The sequence below is a fragment of the Cavia porcellus genome, unplaced genomic scaffold (genome assembly GCF_034190915.1).
Source record: "Cavia porcellus strain 051 isolate PalLab524CR breed Dunkin Hartley unplaced genomic scaffold, mCavPor4.1 scaffold_11, whole genome shotgun sequence".
In the NCBI taxonomy this organism is placed as follows: Eukaryota; Metazoa; Chordata; class Mammalia; order Rodentia; family Caviidae; genus Cavia; species Cavia porcellus.
The window spans coordinates 26,542,222-26,560,171 of record NW_026947494.1 but is presented as its reverse complement, the minus strand read 5'-3'; the positions used below and the strand labels follow the sequence as shown (position 1 = coordinate 26,560,171).

General features: G+C 44.8%; 1 protein-coding gene across 5 annotated transcripts in view; it reads right to left on the bottom strand.

Moving 5' to 3' along the window:
• Positions 1-17,950, bottom strand: part of Pdzd2 (PDZ domain containing 2) — a 370,241-nt gene that overhangs the window by 201,307 nt on the left and 150,984 nt on the right. Inside the window, exon 1 of one of the 5 annotated variants that reach the window (XM_013152851.3) lies at positions 666-1,350. The exons of the other annotated variants lie outside the window; for them this stretch is intronic. The gene's annotated coding sequence lies outside the window, so the exon portion shown is untranslated. Of the gene's footprint in view, positions 1-665; positions 1,351-17,950 lie in introns of those variants that run through there. 5 annotated transcript variants of the gene reach the window in all.

Sequence of the window (17,950 nt, the reverse complement as noted above, 5' to 3'; positions counted from 1 at the left end):
ATTTATAAACTCCCTAGTGAAGAGGGGCTCCAAGATAGAAAAAGGCCAGCCTCTTCCCAAATAGCTTTCACCGTCAGACGTCTTTTATTTGTGGATACGCTAATGAAAATATTTTGTGAATCAGTGGTGGAGCTGTTGTTGTCTGAGGAGATTGTTCAGTAGTTTGGGGTAAAGATTTGTCCCCTGGGGGGACCAAGATCTCCTATGGGATCATAAACACAGTTCCCTAAGTAGAGAACACAGTTTTCTCTGCCCCAGATTTGCTGGCCTGCCAGTCACACGGAGAAGCCAGGATGAGGCCAGCGGGGCAGACGCCTGGCTTGCGGACCCCTGCCCAGCCCTCCCTGCGCCGGATCAGCGTTACAAAAGGTGTTCAAAACGCGGGCGCGGCGCGGGAGCACCCCGCCTTGTCCTCGCGCGCTCCCCTGCCCTGCCCAGCGCACACCGGGCGCCTCCTTCCGTCCAGAAACTGACAAACCAGCTGCAGCTCACTCCTCCCGAGGAACGCAAACCGTCTCCAAACGCGCGGGTCCCCAGGCCAAATCCCCGAGCGACCTGGGGGAAGAGCGCTGCAGGCGCTCAGGGGGCCGCTCCGCTCCGCGGGTGCCGGGGTCACCCCCACCCCACCCCCGCTTGTGTACACCCAAATGCACCGTGCACCATACCTGGGCCGGACCGGGGAGCCTGGGGTTTCCTTCGGTCTGGTAGGGAGATCCTACCTCCAGGTTCGAAGTCACCCTCGGAGGCTTCCTCCCCACTCCTCGCCGGGCGTCCTCGGAGCCTCGGTCGGGCAGCTGGGCTCCGGGTAATCCGCTCGGGCGGGGCTCAGCCGCCCCAGGGCCGGGTCATTAGCCCGATCACCTGCTGGCGGCCGCGGGGGTGGGCAGGGCCGGCTGCCCCGGGACGCCACCCCCTCCGGGTGCCGCTGTCCCCGGGCGGCGGCGGGCAGCCGGAGCGCACGGCTCGGCGGGCTCCAGCGCTGTGGGAGCCCCCGCCCGCCCGGGCCCGGGTTGAGGTTAGGAAAAGGCTGTAACGTAATCTACGGCGGCTCGTCACTCGCGGGCTCACTTGTCAAAACTCCACAGCATTCCAGATCCCTTCCCGGTCACTCCCCTCCTCTCCAGGGAAAAGGAAACGCCCGGGGCAGGGTCGCCTGCAGTTTGGGGGTTCTCATTCGGACGCTTCTGTTCACATCGAGAGCTTGGGAGCTCCTGTTTACATCAAGAGCGGTAACCTGGGAGCAGACCCTCAGAGGTGCCGGGGTGCCCTCACCCCGCTCCAAAGTTCTCCCTGGAACCCCACCGCCCTAACATCGTCCACTTCCTAACCACTCGGTTTCATAATCAGCAGACGCCTGGGCTCTTACGGGGCGGGGCGGGGCGGGGGGACTACAATCAGCTATGAGATGGGGCAGGATGTCAGGGAACTTTGCATAAATCGCCACGCTTTCTTCCTGCTGGAACAACCCAATTTACCACCCTGAACTACAATCGCGGGTGACCGCACCTCTCAAGCATTTCCTTTATACCTTTTCCCGCGCTCGCCTGCCCCTCCCACTTCTTCGGGGTTCAGTCAACTAGTCCTCCTACCCGACCGAGGCCTGAGCAGGCGCGGGCTGCCCCGCCATCCCCAGCTGCAAACTGATGAGGAAGCCCGACCCACGAGCCCCAATTGTTTACATCACACCCACAGAGCGCTTCCTGTCTTAAAGTAATGGGAATATAAACAAGACAGGAAAGGAGTGTTTGCATTTTTTAAAGAAGGAGAAGGGGCGGGTGGTGGAGAGACAGGAGCCACCCCACAAGGTTTCTTTCATTGTTTTTCAAAGCTTTGATTGTATTTTATTCCATTTTCGCACTCCCAACACTTGTTGAAAAGTAAAAGCCTCGCTCTGCCAAACCTTAAACCATTAAGGAACTTCTGCTCAAAACTCATTTTCACCTGCCTTTGGAAGGTCTTCAAGCTGGGGGCTCCCATGGAGAGCTGGCCTAGAGGTAGGGAGAGATTCTGAGGTTAAATGGCACCGATCTCAGAAGAAAACTCACTCCTGGGATCGGCACAGACAGGCGCACTGTCTCCCCTCCTTGGGTTTGCACTAGAATCTTATCCCCGCCCTGTTCCACCTTTCTGTCTCCAAGCAATCATTCTCGTCCTAGTCATCCAGCGGGCCCTAAAAGTAAATGGGCTTCGAAAAGGACAGATCTGATGGAATTCAAAGCAATTAATTATAATGGAAGAGGCCAAAGAAGGCTTCAATTCCCAGTGCCATGACTGCTACTAGAATGGATAATTATAGCCTAGGAGAGGCAAACCCAGGCTGGAAAACTGCCACTCAAGAAGCAACCCAAAAGCACCTGGTAACTAACGATCACAATTACCAGTCCTAGAATTATCTTCAGTTGCTTCTTTCAGGTCAGCCTTCAAGTAAACTGGAAATAGGCTGGATGAAAGGGTTTATGTGAAAAACCCTAGGATAAAGTTTATGTTTAAGGATGTGTGAGTTACTCTAACATCACTTCATGCAGTTCAAGGGAATTACATGTACCCAAGGAGAAAAGCTTTGCAAGCCAATTCTCAAAAGGCCACAATTCCTGGGTCAAGGAAACTTAGGCTGATTTTAGAAAAGCCAAGTGTATCAGAACTCTAGCAGAAAGTATGTGCCTTACAGGTATTATAATGAACATTAGCTCCTACCCCTTTTCCCTTATCTAGCTCTTCTGCTAATGAAGTGGAAGTCCTAGTGGATTCATGAGTATTCTTTTAATGTGGCATCTCCATATCTGATAAATTTTATGGGGCTGAGTTCAAATTGAATAATTTTCTAATAATAATTTCGAAGTGTTTCTGTCGTTCCCGAGTGCTTTTTCCACTGGCGGGTTCCTAATGCTTTAATGCTTCTAACTTTCTCCATTCCTTCAATCCGTTATGTAATTTATGATGCGCAAATCAGTGCTACTTAAAGCAGATCTATAAAGTATAATGCAATAAACATTCTGCTCCTCCCCTCTACAATCTTCATGGCTTAAGATCAGTTTAGGGTGTGTATGTGCTCGGAATTAAAAATTTGACCACATCTGCATAATATCTTAATTTCAGGAAAGCTCTTGAATGCATATGCCATTCTCATCAGCAGGCCAGAAAGATAGGATCTGCTCTGTCTTTTCCCTACCCGGCCTTTACTGCTGACTGGAAAAGAGATCAGTGGCTCAGTAAACAAAGGGGTGCTTAAAATGTGCTGTACGATTTTATCCTGGGTCTGGTTTAAATAAGACTCGTGCACACCTCAAGTCTTCAAATAACATGAATTTGAGTGGGAACTGCTGATATGTTGAGAATCCAAAGTAGCTTCAATACATTAAGGAAATGGTTTGTTAAAGACAGTTTAGAGTTCAGCATGATGGCTGATTACAAAGAGGTGTCCCAGGGGGTGATAATCAGCAGGACAGGCACAAATGCGGCTTAATGCCTAGATTCAAGAAAAACTGACAAAGAGTTGAAGAGCACAACACACTATGCATTTTATAGGAGTCTGCATGCTTTTTGGACGAGAAACAGGCAAAACAATACTGAGGTGTTCACACTGCTGGGGGGTTGACATGAAATGGAAATGCCTCTGCTGTTTCCTACGCCATTATAAAGAATGTTTTAGCAGACAGACACTTACTGAGGGGGTACGTCCAGCTTGAGGTCCCTTCTTTTAAAGGAAGATGGGAACACACTGGAAGGGTTCCAGAGGAGAACCTAAATGATTAAAAAGACAGAAAAGAGAACCTACGGGGGGGGAAGACTGAAGGACTTGTTTAGTCTGGAGTAAAAAAGTGCATAAAGGCAAACTGTCTTGTATTTGAAGGGTTTTATAAAGAGGATACCGACCAGCTGTGCTTCATCTCTACTGAGGACAGAAGAGACTCAAAATGCAATGTGAAAATGTGGGTCTGATCTATAGAAGACTTCTTCATCCTAATGATAACTGACTTGATATTAGAAATCTCATTTGATATCTCGGTGCAACCTTATGTCTTGAATGCCATCCTATGTTATGTGAATCTTGCATTTTTTGGCTAAAGTTATATGAGAACATCGTCCTTTCCTTTCTAGAACTACAGTGTCCTTCAGTGATTGCAGCAAATGTCAGAGCAGAGATCCTGAGCCTTTTATGCTCCCTAACTCATAGAAAAGGTGCTCTGAAAATGTAATGATTCCCCAAAACTGTTCCTTTGTCTTTATTGGGATAGGTACCTCTAAGAGTATGTTCAACCTGAGAGGCTGGAACAGATGGTAAATATATTCCATAGATACACTTTCATGCATATATTGTTTCAAAGTACAGGAAGCATTGCCTTTTGCAATGGTATACAAATATTAGTTAATAATACTAGCTATGAATTATTAAGCTCTCACTGTAATTATGTCGGGCACTGTGCCTAATCTATTTTATGTAGACTGGCTACCTTGTTTATTTTCTGCAGTAGTGCTATGAAGTGGGAATAATTATTAGCTTTATTGTAACACAAAGAAACTGAGTCACAAAGAGCTTAAGTAATAGCTACTACATGTTGAGAGTCCTAATTCAAACACATTCAGTCTGATTCAAAGGGGTGTGCTTAATCATCCAAGACTGCCTCCTGTCATTAAGTGTTTTTAGCAATTCAGAAGGAAGAAATACTGTGTGTGTGGAGAAACACATTTATGTTTGTTGGCCCAAATGGACTAAATACCAAGCCTTCCACAGGCTGAATCACTTGTGGAATGAAATTTTCTTTACCCAGTGTCACACAGGAAAAGAAGGATGAAGTTTCCTTTGTCACTGGGGGTGGCTGGTGTTCTGCTACAAAGCTGAAGAATCCATGCCAGGCTAACATCTATTTTATTTAACTAGAAAACAAGTCACTCGTTTGTAATCTCACTTGCTGTCATAGTTTTCCTGTGACTGTTGAATGAATGAATTAGAATGCATTATGCCTGTGATGCCCTAATACAAACTGAGCTGACTGAAATGCTCTTGCATCCTGGTGGTCAAGACTCTCCGGTCAGCTATTTCTTGTGGCCTCTTATCAGATGTCCCTTAAGAGTCCCCAAATCTAACAAAGTCTTTTGATTTAGCATCCATGAGAAAGCATACGGATGGGTCACATATTTTCCCAGTGTCAACTACTTTTAGATCAAGACAAGATTCTTAATGAGGTTTATTGAAAGCTGTTGTTTATCAACTATAGACGATTCATAAGTGAAACAGACATCAAAACGATTTTGAGAAAGGCAAATGAACCACACAGAAAAGAAAAAGCTTTGATCCAAATTACTCCAAAGGACAGATATTTTCCCATTAAGACAACTTATCCTGAGTCTATAAACAGAGAGGGGCATAATTGTACAAGTGTTTGCTAACAGATCTAAACCTTATGTAGCTATAAAAAGCCAGAGAGAGGAAGAAAGCGGAAATTCCCAGGAGAAGGTCCCCAGCCACATCACGCCATGAGATCTCCATAAATGCAAAGCCCGGCAGTGACACCAAGCAAAGCATGAGAAGAAACCTCAGGATTCTGATACACCCCACATAAATAAGTACAAGAAGAAACCTCAGGATTTTGTCACAATCCACATAAGTAAGTTTGAATTGCTCTGAAACTAAACAATGACATTTCTACCCAATAAGCTTTCAGCTGACACATGAGCAAATTGATGACTTATTGACATTCCAGATGTAGTTAATAGAAACATGATGCCCTGAATTAAAAGACTCTTTGTAACTGCTGATTGACTGGATGGATGAGTGAATAGAGGTCTGGACGGATATTCACGCTGCTTCTTTCCCCCTTTGAGTCCCTGTTGGGAAGATATCATCAATGCTGCAACTCCAACAGCCACAATGAGGGGCTGACCTCTTTGGCACTAGTACCCTGGGAATGGCTCATGGAAGTGAGTCTGGCTCTCCACCCCAAAATACCAACTTGTGGTCTTGCTATGAAGGCAGGGAGGAGACCTTTGGTACCTGTGCAACATCATTTTTTTCAGGCAATAAAACAAGGCCACAAGATTTTGTAATTAGCTCACAGCCATACAACTAATACGTAGAGGAGCTGGAACTCAAACAAAATCCATTTGGAATCAGTGATTCTCTTAAACTGCTACTCAATGCTCCCTATGCAGATCTCTCCTCCTGCCACTCCTCAGCACACACTCACTGTCCCAGTCAACATGTTTACCCACAAATGCACAAAGAATGTTCTGATCGCTGCAGGGTGAGTTCCGGGACTTCCCTAGCCCTCTGTCACCTCTTTCTGAGGGCTCAAATAACTTACTCTTAATAAACACAGAGTAGCTGACTTAGCTCATGTCATATTTCTCCAACCAGCTCTGAAGTTGCTCTGGGGTTAGAGCCATGTTGTCTGTCAGTCTGGAGGTGTAGCAGAGTAACAAAAGCTGGGTTTAAAGTCCAAATCTTACAGTTATGAGCCACAGGACTCTAGGTGAGTATCTCCTATTCTTGTATTCAAACCATATTCCTTAAGGCCTTTTCAAAGAAAGAAGACTGAATTAGAAAATCTATGTGAAGTGTCTAGGAAGATGCCTGCTATTGTAAGCCAGTAATTCTTAACCAGAGACCCCTACCACATCAGGGATATTTGGCAATGTCCAAAGATATCTTTTGTAATCAAAAGTGCAGGCAGGGTTGCTTCCTGGCATCTAGTGGGTAGGGCCTGAGATACAGCTAAATGCCCTACAAAGCTCATGACAGTCTTTATTGATAAAGGATCATCCAGTTCCAAGTGTAAATAGTGCTGAGATTAAGAAACAGTACTATAACCTCTTAAAAATCTATTAAAATCTAGGAGGAGAAAGAGGAGGAGCAGGAGGAGGAGGAGGAGGAGGCAGGAAGAGTGCAAATTCTAGCCCAGCATGAGCAATTTAGCAACTTAGCAAGACTCTGAGGAGGTAGCAGTGTGAAAGCCTTGGGTTCAATCTTCAGTACAAGAAAAAAAAATCCTCATGTCTTTTTCCTGTTTCTTATAGTACCATGTTTCTCCTAGGAACTCAGCAAATCCTTGCTGAGTAAACCTGTACATGAACAGCCTGAGTCTTAAGATATTGTGTATGATTCAAAAGATATTTTGCTGGTCACACCTGAGTTCAGGTGTGGTACTGACATAGCAGGAGTTTAGGTGAGAATTAATTAATTATAACCTGAACTTTCAAAAACCCAAGACCTGAGAAAGGAATTTTGAATGAACACAATCTGACGCTAGGAGCTTGTGACCAACAAAAGGGACATCAGCAGTGATACTAGGAAAATTTGCATCAAGGTCAGCTCTTTCCAAATGGTAACTTTTGCAGTGACTTTGTCTCTCACCTCTTGTCAACCAGCTACTCTTGGCAGTCCAATAAACTCTCGCAGAGACTGCCGACTGAAAAGCATGGCAGAAGCAAAGAGGACACAATGTGTAGACATCAACAGATTTGGTAAAATTGATTATAAGAACCAGAAACTTAAGAATAAAAGCTTCCATTCCTGTATAGAGCACAAATCACGTTAACGCAAACCAGAAGCAGAGAGAGAGAGTTCTTCCCATTCCCTTTCTCTAGGCTTGACATTTTTGCCTATTTCTGGTTTATATGATCAGAAAATATGGGTAGTTTTAGCATAATTATATATGAGAAAATTTAAAACTATCCTGCAGCCTCCAGTCATCTTTAAATTCCTCTGGGATGTTAAATGGCCTACTCAGGCCTGTGCAGAACAAAATATATTCTCATTTTCCTGGGGCCTCTGAACATACCGAGGCTGGGGCTGTCCCTCCTGCTCCAGCTACCCGCATCCTACTCACCACTCGGGACTCAGATGCCACCTCCTGCAGGGACCTCATCTGAGGTCTCCTAGAATCTATTCAGGGTCTTCCTGGGTTCTCCACCAGCAACCTTCCTGCCCATTCACCCATCTAATTTCCCACATGGGGGAGGGCATGTGTTCGTTTACCCTTCGATTGCCAGGGCCTAGCACTGTCCGAGCACATACAGGTGCTCAAGGCATACGTGATTGAAAGAATGAGTATAAGCAGATTTCCAAATGAATTCATTCCTGAAATTACTTATGGCGGGCCTGTTATGAGCCAGGTATAGAGATAGTCACTGGGAAAATGACTCTCACTATCCTAGTATCAACGATGACAGCAACAATAAAAAGAGCCATGGTTGTTTCTTTTCTTTCCTCCTCCTCCTCCTCCTCCTCCTCCTCCTCTTCCTTATCCTTCTTCTTCTCCTCCTTCTCCTTCGTCTTCTTATTCCTCAGCCTCTTCCAGTACTAGGGATTGAACCCAGGGCCTTCATTCATACTGAGCTACCCCCTCCCCCTACATACACCTTATTGTTTAAAATTTTGAGATCAGGTCTTACTAAGTTTCTAGGCCTGCCTCAAAGTTGTGATCCTCTTACCTCAGCCTCCTGAGTCTCTGGGGTTACAGTGTGTGTCACCATACCTGGCATGATTAATGTTTATTGGACAGCTGTTACCAGGTATCATGTTAAGCTCTTTTGTATAATCTCTTTTAATTTTCCCCTCCAACCCGTGTGGTAGATACTATTATTTCAGTGGTACAGTTGAAGAAAGATATTAAGTCACTCAAATGAATCTTAATGTAGAAGAACCTCTGACATTTAAATTCTCAAAGACCTACTTCCATGGGCTTACCTCATACCAACTAAACAAAGGTGACCTGTGAATTCACTCATGAGCCTTGTTAGACAGCTCTTGCTTTGCTGGATTGTCCCGGTGTTACTGCAGGACCCAGGGCTCCTTTTCAGGCTCTTGTGGTCCTGAACAAAGAACTGGACAGGAAAACTGAAGGACTTAGAGGTTTTATTTTATTAAAGGTTTAAGGAAAGGTTTTTACATAGGAAAGAATAGAGAAAAGAGGGAAGTATCTAAAGAACAAGACATGGTCTGGAGAAAAGGGAAAAGAAAATATGCCCTGAATACAGAGCAAGCCACTACAAGGAAAACAAGACAGTGGCCATGGGGCCAGTGGCCGCCATCTTTTTATACGTGGCCTCTGCCGTCAGATCTGGCCCATCCTAGGCGGGGCCCTGAAGCCGTGTACTGGCTGTGACTGACAGGTATCCATACTGCACTGCCATAGTGTCCTTCTGCCTCACCTACTCATGCTTCACCTTGTTTGAAATTTATTATAAAATATTTCAATGCCATCTGTGCAGCGTCAACTACACCCAGGCTGTGAGGTAATGTCTGGAGGACATTTATCATAAATTTACACTCTGAACCTGAAGCAAACGCTTGAAATATCATTATCAAAATCTACAGCAAGCCAGGCATGGTGCCATGTGCCTGTAGTCTTATCATTCAGAGGGTGAGGCAGGAGGGTTGCTGCAAGTCTGGGACGAGGCTGGGCTACATAGTGAGTTCAAGGCCAGCCTGAACTACTTACAAAGACTCTAATTTAAAAACCAAACCCAAATCTAAGTAAACAAAAATCTCCAAAATCTACAGCAGGTTTGGTAGTTACCAAATTACAATATTGAAATATATTTTTTCATTTATCTGATGAAGTATTTTAAAGATAATTTGCTTAGAAAGGTTTGTTCAGGCACCTCTGCCATTGCCTCTTGCACTGTATGAATTGGTGATCACCGAGACAGCCTCCTGACACTTCCGAGTGTTGGTTTTGCCACTGGAGATGGGTGTAGTTACTGCAGAATTTGTTCATTAGGCCTGATGATAAAGTCAGGCCATCCTTCCTTCAGAATAGTGATGTGACTGGTTCAGAGAGAACCCGCTGGAAGAGACTAATTGGAGACATTGCCTCGTTTTTAAAAGCAGGTTGTGATGTTAGTTCCGTGTCTGCTTGCTAATACCCACTGTATATAGGACAGATGGCGGGGCCTTGCTTTCATGGTAACTCATCCCCTGGGGGTAAACTTGTGGGCCAGGAGACATCTAGTCCTTAACTTTTCCTGACAGTTAGGCTGCAGAGGCAGAGAAAAAGGACCTGACCACTGTATTGAACCAATTGGCTCAGGCAGGTCTACAGAGCCCCCTTCCCTGGCTTGGTCTCTTGGTGTCTTTCGGTGCTTTGTTCAAAAATGTCCCCTACTGCAAAGGCTTTCTTGATAAATCACCTCTCCCTGGAGCTCTTTGAGTCTCTGAGATCCTTCTGATAAACTGCAGTTGCCTAAGACTGGTGGTGAACCTATGGTAAGCATGCTGCAGGGGACTGTTTGTATCACTGAAACCTCTAAAAGTTTCGCCATCACTAGCCTAAAATAATCTGGGCAAGTCTCTTCCTGTTTGCTGAAAAAGCCTAATTTAGCACAAGAATTTATTTTAGAGTATGAGTTATTGAGCCAGGCACAGTGCCTGGTACTGATGGTAGTATGACCTTAAGAGACTGAGGTGGCACTAATGAAGCATGGCAGCCTCCATGACTATGAATGACTGTTAAATCCAGGGTTCTAGCAGAAGTCCATTAGGGACACCTAAGTAAGCTAGAAAGGCTAGGAAAGGTTTTCAGGAGAAATAACTGTAAGCTGACCCTTGGAGAGAAGATTCTAGGACGTAGAAATGGTATGGTACATGGCTGAGACAGAGGATGTCATGTTCTGTACACTACAGAAGTCTCTGCTGTTTGCAAGTTTAGTTGGCCTGGGGCCAGCGCATGGAGAGGGAAAAACTGAGCAGGGCTGTCTTAGGTATTTTGTATTTTTTCATTGCTGGGACAAAATATCTGACACCCACAAGTTAAAGGAAGGAAGGTTTAGAAGTCTCAGTTCACAGCTGGCTGGTTCCAAGGCATGGCAGCACAGCAAAGGAACATGGCAGAGGAGCAACAATTCATGGCATGGCAGGTAGAAAGCAGTATGCAATCAAGAGAAGAGAAGGGATATATATTTCTAGGCAGTGCCCACAGTGACCCACCTGTTCCTACCTGGTTTCACCTCCAACATCACATCCATCTATAAACCCATCAGTAGACTAAACCAGTGATGAGTATCACACACCCAAGAGCCCGTCAGCTTGCAAAAGCCCCTTCTATGGAATGCATGAGGCTTTGGTGGGATATCTATCTATAAACCAAAACATGGTTATGAATTAGAGCTAGTCAAGCAATATCTTGTGCTTTGTCCTAAATGGCTTGTAGCAGAAAAATGAAATGGACAGTTTCTCATATTAGAAATATCACCCCGGGGGCTGGGGATTTAGCTCAGCGGTAAAAGTGCCTGCCTTGCAAGTGTGTGGTCTTGAGTTCGATCCCCGGTACCGATAAAAAAAGAAAAAGACCAAAAAAAAAAAAAAAAAAAAGAAAAGAAAAGAAATATCACCCTGGCTTTAAAGAGGATAATATCTCAGGAGCCACCCAGGCAGAGACAGAGAGAGGGATGAGGAAGCTGTCATATGAATCTGAGTGAGGAAAGATGGCCCTTGGTCTAAGCTTCCTTGTGGCAGTGATACGATTCAAGCATTACTCTGCACCATATAGACTCTTTCCCATACATGCAGAAATTTAATGGCTTTTCCACTTTTACAAAGTACTTCTACACTGTGGCCATAACTTTTACAGTTTGAGGTCTGACAGCAAAACGAGTACAAATTTCTTTTTTCTTCTTCAAAATTTATGGACAGAAGATTTATTCTTACAGTAGATTTTAGTAAGCACAGCATTTTCTTTCTTTAATTCAGACACCTTCACCTTTTCACTTAAAAGAACTTTGTGCGTTCTTTCTGGCATTGCTGAATTGCTATCATCACTGTTCTTTACTTTGTGGCCATTACTAAGTGAAACAATCAATTTGAGCATAAGCACTATGACACTGAAACAGTTGACCCGGCCTCTTAGTGACTCATGGGCAGTGTAGATAAACTGTGTAAAGGGATAATCCATGTACCAGGAGGGATGGAGCGAGGCAGTGTGAGATTTCATCATGCTGAGGCAGGCAAGAAGCGCCTGACTCTTGCCTTTTTCTGGGTCGGGGGTGGGGAGGATGGCTTAGCCAGCAGCTGCTGCGCCCCTCCTCCTGGCTACCTTTTGCTCCTCCCTGCTCACCTCCCAGTGAACTGAGATGACTTGCTCTGTGTCCTCTGTGGTTATTTTGTAATCGGCTCTGACAAAAGTACAGCTCAGCTCAATGGTGCCTCTCCCCTACTCTACCACTTCAAACACCGCTGCCAATTCTTTCAAGAAGGGGTGGGTCACCCTGGTGTGGCTAAGATCATGGAGGGAGGGATTTGGCTCTATTATTAATATCCCCAAACTCCTCAAACCCCAATAGTTATAATGAAAATGGCCTTCCCAAATATTCCTTAGGTTCAGTCCCACCATTTTTCTCTGAGAAGAGACAGCTGTCAAATAGCTTGGAACCCCATCTCTCACTTTCATAGTTGCGCTATCCTGGAGCCCTGTACCTGCTTGGACCAATCACAGACCTGTACTTTGACCAATCAACAGCCTGAATCTGAACCAATCACAGGCTTGCACTTGGACCAATTACAGGCTGGCAGCTGCTATCTAAGCAGCATTCTCCAGTCACTTCTTGGGGTAGTCCAGGAAGGCTCCCACCAGCATACTGCCCCCCTTCCGAGTTGTGTAGCACAGATCTTTGGTGGTCCAGTAAACATGCCCATGAATTCTTTCTTGGGTAGTATGGACTCTAAAGGGCCTAAGATTCTACTCAGAGTGGTTATCTTAAAAGAAAGAGCAATAACCAATAGGAGTGGTTTGCCCTGATGAGCTCCAGAAATTATCAGGCAATGAAGCTCAGTAGCAGAGACCATCTTGTAGCATCTGGTACAAGTTGGCATTAGATGGTGGTGGCTGGCAGCAGCATTGACCAGCAGCTGGCTGGCATCTAGCATTATTCAGTGTCATCTGGTGCCATGAGGACTGCTGGCAGAGCTGCACTTTGCCAATTTGTGATTTCCATCTGAATTGAACAAAGGAATCCTCCACTGATCAGAATGGTGTGCAACTAAAGACTGTTTACTTCTGGAATTTTCTATATAATATGTTTAAACCGTGGTTAGCTCAGAACCTCAGGCCAAGGATTGAAGCACTACTGAACACATCTGTACAACCTCAGTAAAGGGCTTTTTGGTGCACACAGAATGACAGAATTCTTTACATACCAAAATGATTTTCTCTTGCTAGTTCCTTATCACCAGGACCTTCTCCTCATCCCCTCCTCACCCCTCCTCCTCTGCATCCTCGATGCCTGAAAACAGTATCTTTTCACCAACTATTGTGCTTCTTTTATAGTTAGTTGCTCCACAATCTAAAGTGACTCTTCTTCCGTATCAAGACTTGATTCTAGTCCTGCTAGCCCCTATATCCTACCCTGCTCTTTTCTGCCTGTGTGGCCTAGCTCATTCAACCACCCCACCTTGTCAAGATTTCACACAGGCCCTAACCTTCATAGGTCCCTCTCCCACTACTTTGAAAGTTTTCTAGCAGTTTCCTCACAGATAAGGAGCAAATATACTAAGTCCATTTCCTTATTTATTAAGTATACAATAAATCAGCGCCCCACCTGCAGGAACTATTCATAAATGGTGACTAATGTATATGATTTGATGTTTCCTTTTCAAAGGTGTAACACAGGGCACTACACATTCATGTCCCGGTTTCCACCTCCCTTACCTCTACCGTGCACTCAAACTCTTGCCTCATCCTCTTTCCCTGCTCCCTGGACCAAAGAACCTGGTTCTAGTCCACTGAGGTCTTTGCCCTTGACCGTCTCTTGAGAACCAGGTATAGGGCAACATGAATCTAGTGATAGAAAATCCACTGCAGCCTTTGCCTACCTCGAGGCCTGGCCCACACCAGCCCTGCCAGGTGGCTTTATAATAGTGAGCACTGTGCTACCAAGAGGGGCATGCCATTAACTCCGAACAAGATTTAAACCTGCAGAGTGGCCCAGAAGCTGTTCCTTTCCCTACAAACTTCCATCTATTCTTGGCTGATATCCTTCCTACACAGGCTTACCCTTTACCTTGCCAAATAAAAATACAGGAGACCCAGTTAAATTAAAATTACAGATGAGAAGCAAGTAAGTTTTTAACTCTAATAAAGTAAGTAAGTCCCCAGTGTGTTGTGGAGCTTTTATTTGTTGCATCCGACAATCTTAATTTGTGCTTCTTGGACTTTATAAAAATCATTTCTATAATCACTAATAGGTAAATATACAGAAAACAGAACTCATCATGCTGTTAAAACTTAGGAACCTTTAAAATATTCATCGCTATCTCTATTTTTTACTGATGGACATCTTCTTACAAGGAGGAGTTTTTAATCATTTTCTCATAGCTGATGTGAAGTCCTTCACCTTTGCCTAACCTTTCTCACTCGGTTTATAATTCGCTTCCACGATCACTCTTTTCGCACCATTAAGCTCCAACACTGTGCCCCTTCTTCCTTTCCCACGCAATTTCCACTCAGTGGAGTGCTTCACCTTGATTCGCTCACTAATAATGATATATCAAAATGTCTCCACTTTATGAGTCAATGAATCACACTAAGGAAACACAGAACAGGTAGTATAAAGCTCTCTGGTTCTTCCAAATTACCTCAAGGATCAGATTCCTATTCCTAATTACTCCACTGTCTCCAACTCCAAGAAATCCCTCCAAAGAAGCAGCTCAGCACTCTGGTCTCTGCTCTAATCTGCTCCACCACTGCTCTCCCTCATCTACAAAAACTCCCAGCTGGGAGAAGCAAAGGACCATGTAAAACCTTCAATAACTTTTACATAAGTGAAAAAAAAATCTGATCTCCTTAAAGAGTTCTAGGGGAATCTCACCCTTTCAAGCCATGTTGTATCCCAATGACACTGTACAAAATCCACCTAACAACATGCAGGGGAGGTGGAGTTTAACTCACAGATGGGTGTCTAAGGGGAAGGTTATGAAGGACTGTAACCCTTTGATTCCTTTCCATTTGAAATATGGAGCAACAGGACTGCAGGTGAGAGTGCGGAGGGCAGGACTCGGAGAGGGAGCCAGGGCAGCAGGCGAGCTCTGATGGAGACCTGCGTGAGCAGCTAGGCAGGAGGGAGAGACATCAATGAGATCCACAGAAAGTGGTAATAAACCCAGGGTGGGGAGGCACTTTGAATCCCCAGAGTTATGCAGGACATCATTACAAATAGCCACGGTGGTAAAAAGGTAAGTGATATCATTGCCATTAGTAATAAAAGCATTAGTAAGAAGTCATAAAAGTATGAGAGGTTGGAAATTAAAGGCTTTATACATTTTTAAACTTTTGTCCTATGATTATCACTTTTCTTTGGCTGTTATCTCACCCCACAAAGAAGGAAAGATAGTTTGTAGCCACAAGGGATGAAGACTCTGTGACAGGATGTAGGAACTTCAGAACCCAGCGTTCTTGACTTTGAGTCCAGAGTGCTTTTCTTGCCCAGCAGATAGTTGTTTGCTCTGTTAGGAACCAGGTGGGACCTGCTGGGTCGGTGTCTACAGGCTGATCCCAGTGAGCCAAAAGGATGTGCTACAGACTGGATGGGCTTCGTCAGGGGAAGTGGCCTACCAAGAGGGAAGACCTTGGAACCAGGAGGCCAGGCTTGGAGTCTCAGCTGTCCTCCCTCAGCCTACATTCTCTCTCATTTGTAACTGACCACAGTGACAATTACCTTGCAGAGGTGTGCTGTGCGCTAATGAGCTGGCGTGTGTTAAAGTGCTGGCATTTAACTGTAAATGAACACAAACGTTCTTTGAACAATGACTGTAATTGTAGGTTCAAGAATCTAACTTGTGCAGAAGAGTTCAAATATATGAAAATCCTCACTAAGGCAAGGATGAAATAGGGGAGAACTGTAGTTTTCCAAAGCTGCCATAAGGTTTAGTAAGGTGATTAAAAAAAAAAAAAACATAAAGTGACAAGAGAAAGTTACAAATTAATCATGGCTCACAATTGTTGATTGCTCACGGTGTGTCAGACACTGATAGCCTTCACATGCACAGTCTCATTCAACTTCTCACTGCCTTACTATTCTTTGCTTTGTTTTACAGTTAGGGAAACCCTAGCTAGGGTTTAGGAAGCTAATTCCAGGTGTGATCCTAGCTACTCAGGAGGCTGAGGCAGGAGGATTGTTAAGTGTAAGGCCAACCTGGTTAACTTAGCAAGACCCTGTCTCAAAAGGGCTAGGATATAACAGCTCAGTGGCAGAGTGATCCTGGGGTTCAATTCTCAGTACCAGGAAAGGAAGACACACACAGAGAGACAGAGACAGAGCACAATGTCACACATTTCAGAAAGTGGTAGACTTCAGTATTAGTCAAGTTTCTGCTCTTAGACATGTGTAGTCCAACCACGCCATCGCTGTAGATGTGTACATGGGCTGTGCATATGTGTTTTGAAGAAAAGTCTCCCAAAATTATTACTGAGTGGCGGCATAAGTGATGTTTCTGTTCTTTGTGCCTTACTGAACAGAGTATATACTTCTTTTCTAATTTAAAATATTCTTCACTTTGATGCCAAACTTTAAAAAGTAAGCCAAAATGAGGCTTCAAAAATATAATGAAAATGACTATTTCTTGGGTAAATGAAGGGTGGAGAGTGTAATGGGAAGATATAAATATCCGTAATATTTTCAAGAGCCACCATAATTAAAGTTTCATGGCACCTTTAAGAAACTGTCACAATAAAATGAACTTCCCAAAAATAAAAGTTTTATTTTTCCCTGCTACCTAAAACCTTAGGTTCCATTAAGTGTCTTTTGTATAGAAGATCTGAGTTCTAAACCTTGAACATACCCATGATTTGAGGATCAACATTAGCCCAAAAGTCACCAACTACTCACTTCGTAACATCAGCAATGTGTTTTAAAATCTGTTTTCTTTGCTTATCACATTTTCTCTTTGCACAATTATTTACAACTTGGCAGTAAACTTCTCTTCGGTGGGCGTTACTAAGGTTAAAATGATGAAAAATAAGCTACTGCACCCCCTGTAAACAGAAGTAATCTTTAGAGATGACCTCGGTGAGAAGCAAAGAAATTGAAAGCAAATCAAAGGAACTCAAAAGTGATGACCTTTTCCTGTTTTTCTGCAGTTGGCAACAATAAGGGAGAAGGAGGAGGAAGAGAGAGAGAGAGAGAGAGAGAGAGAGAGAGAGAGGGAGAGAGAGAGAGAGAGAGAGCAACCCATCCCCCAGGGCAGGACCCCTGGGTCCTCCAGCTGAGAGCTCCTGGGGTCTCCCTGGGTCAGATGATCTGAGAGGCTGGAGGGGTGTGTGTGAGAGAAGCCAGATGGTGACTGGGGACACAGTGGCTGTCCTCCTTCCCCACTGTTAAAGACTACTTGGAAAGTGAAGTTTTGGGGGCTGGGGATTTAGCTCAGCGGCATAAGCACCTGCCTTGCAAGCAGGCAGTCGAGAGTTCAATCCCCGGTACCGATAAAATGAACAAGACAAAAAAAAAAGAAAAAAGAAAGTGAAGTTTTATGACTCACAATGACAATGGCACAGAGTTCAGGTAATTAAGCAAGGCGTCCAGAAATGCAGGAGTAAAGTAGATAGCTAGGTGCAGTGTCACATGCCTATAATCCTAGTCCTCTTGGAAGCTGAGGCAGGAGCACTGAGAGTTTAAACCCTGCCTGGGCTACACAGCAAGTTCAGGGATACCCGGACTGCATAGGGAAAGCCCGCCTCACAAGAGGTACGTCGGAAAGTGGGGAGAGCAGAACAAATTGACATGAGCACAATGAGGGGGCACTCAAGCAAAAGGACGGCACCAACTTCCTCCTGCCTCCAGCTTGGCTGCTGCGTTAGCTGGTGTCACTCCTCAAGACTGCACAGTGTGGGGCTCCTGGTCTAGAGTCAGAAGAGGTGATAGCCAGGTCTGGAGGAGCCAGGAAGCGAGGGAGGAGACCGGTGGGAGCTCAGGGCAGCAGCCCCTGGGCCCTAAAGGCGAGTTATCAGACAGCAGCCTAATG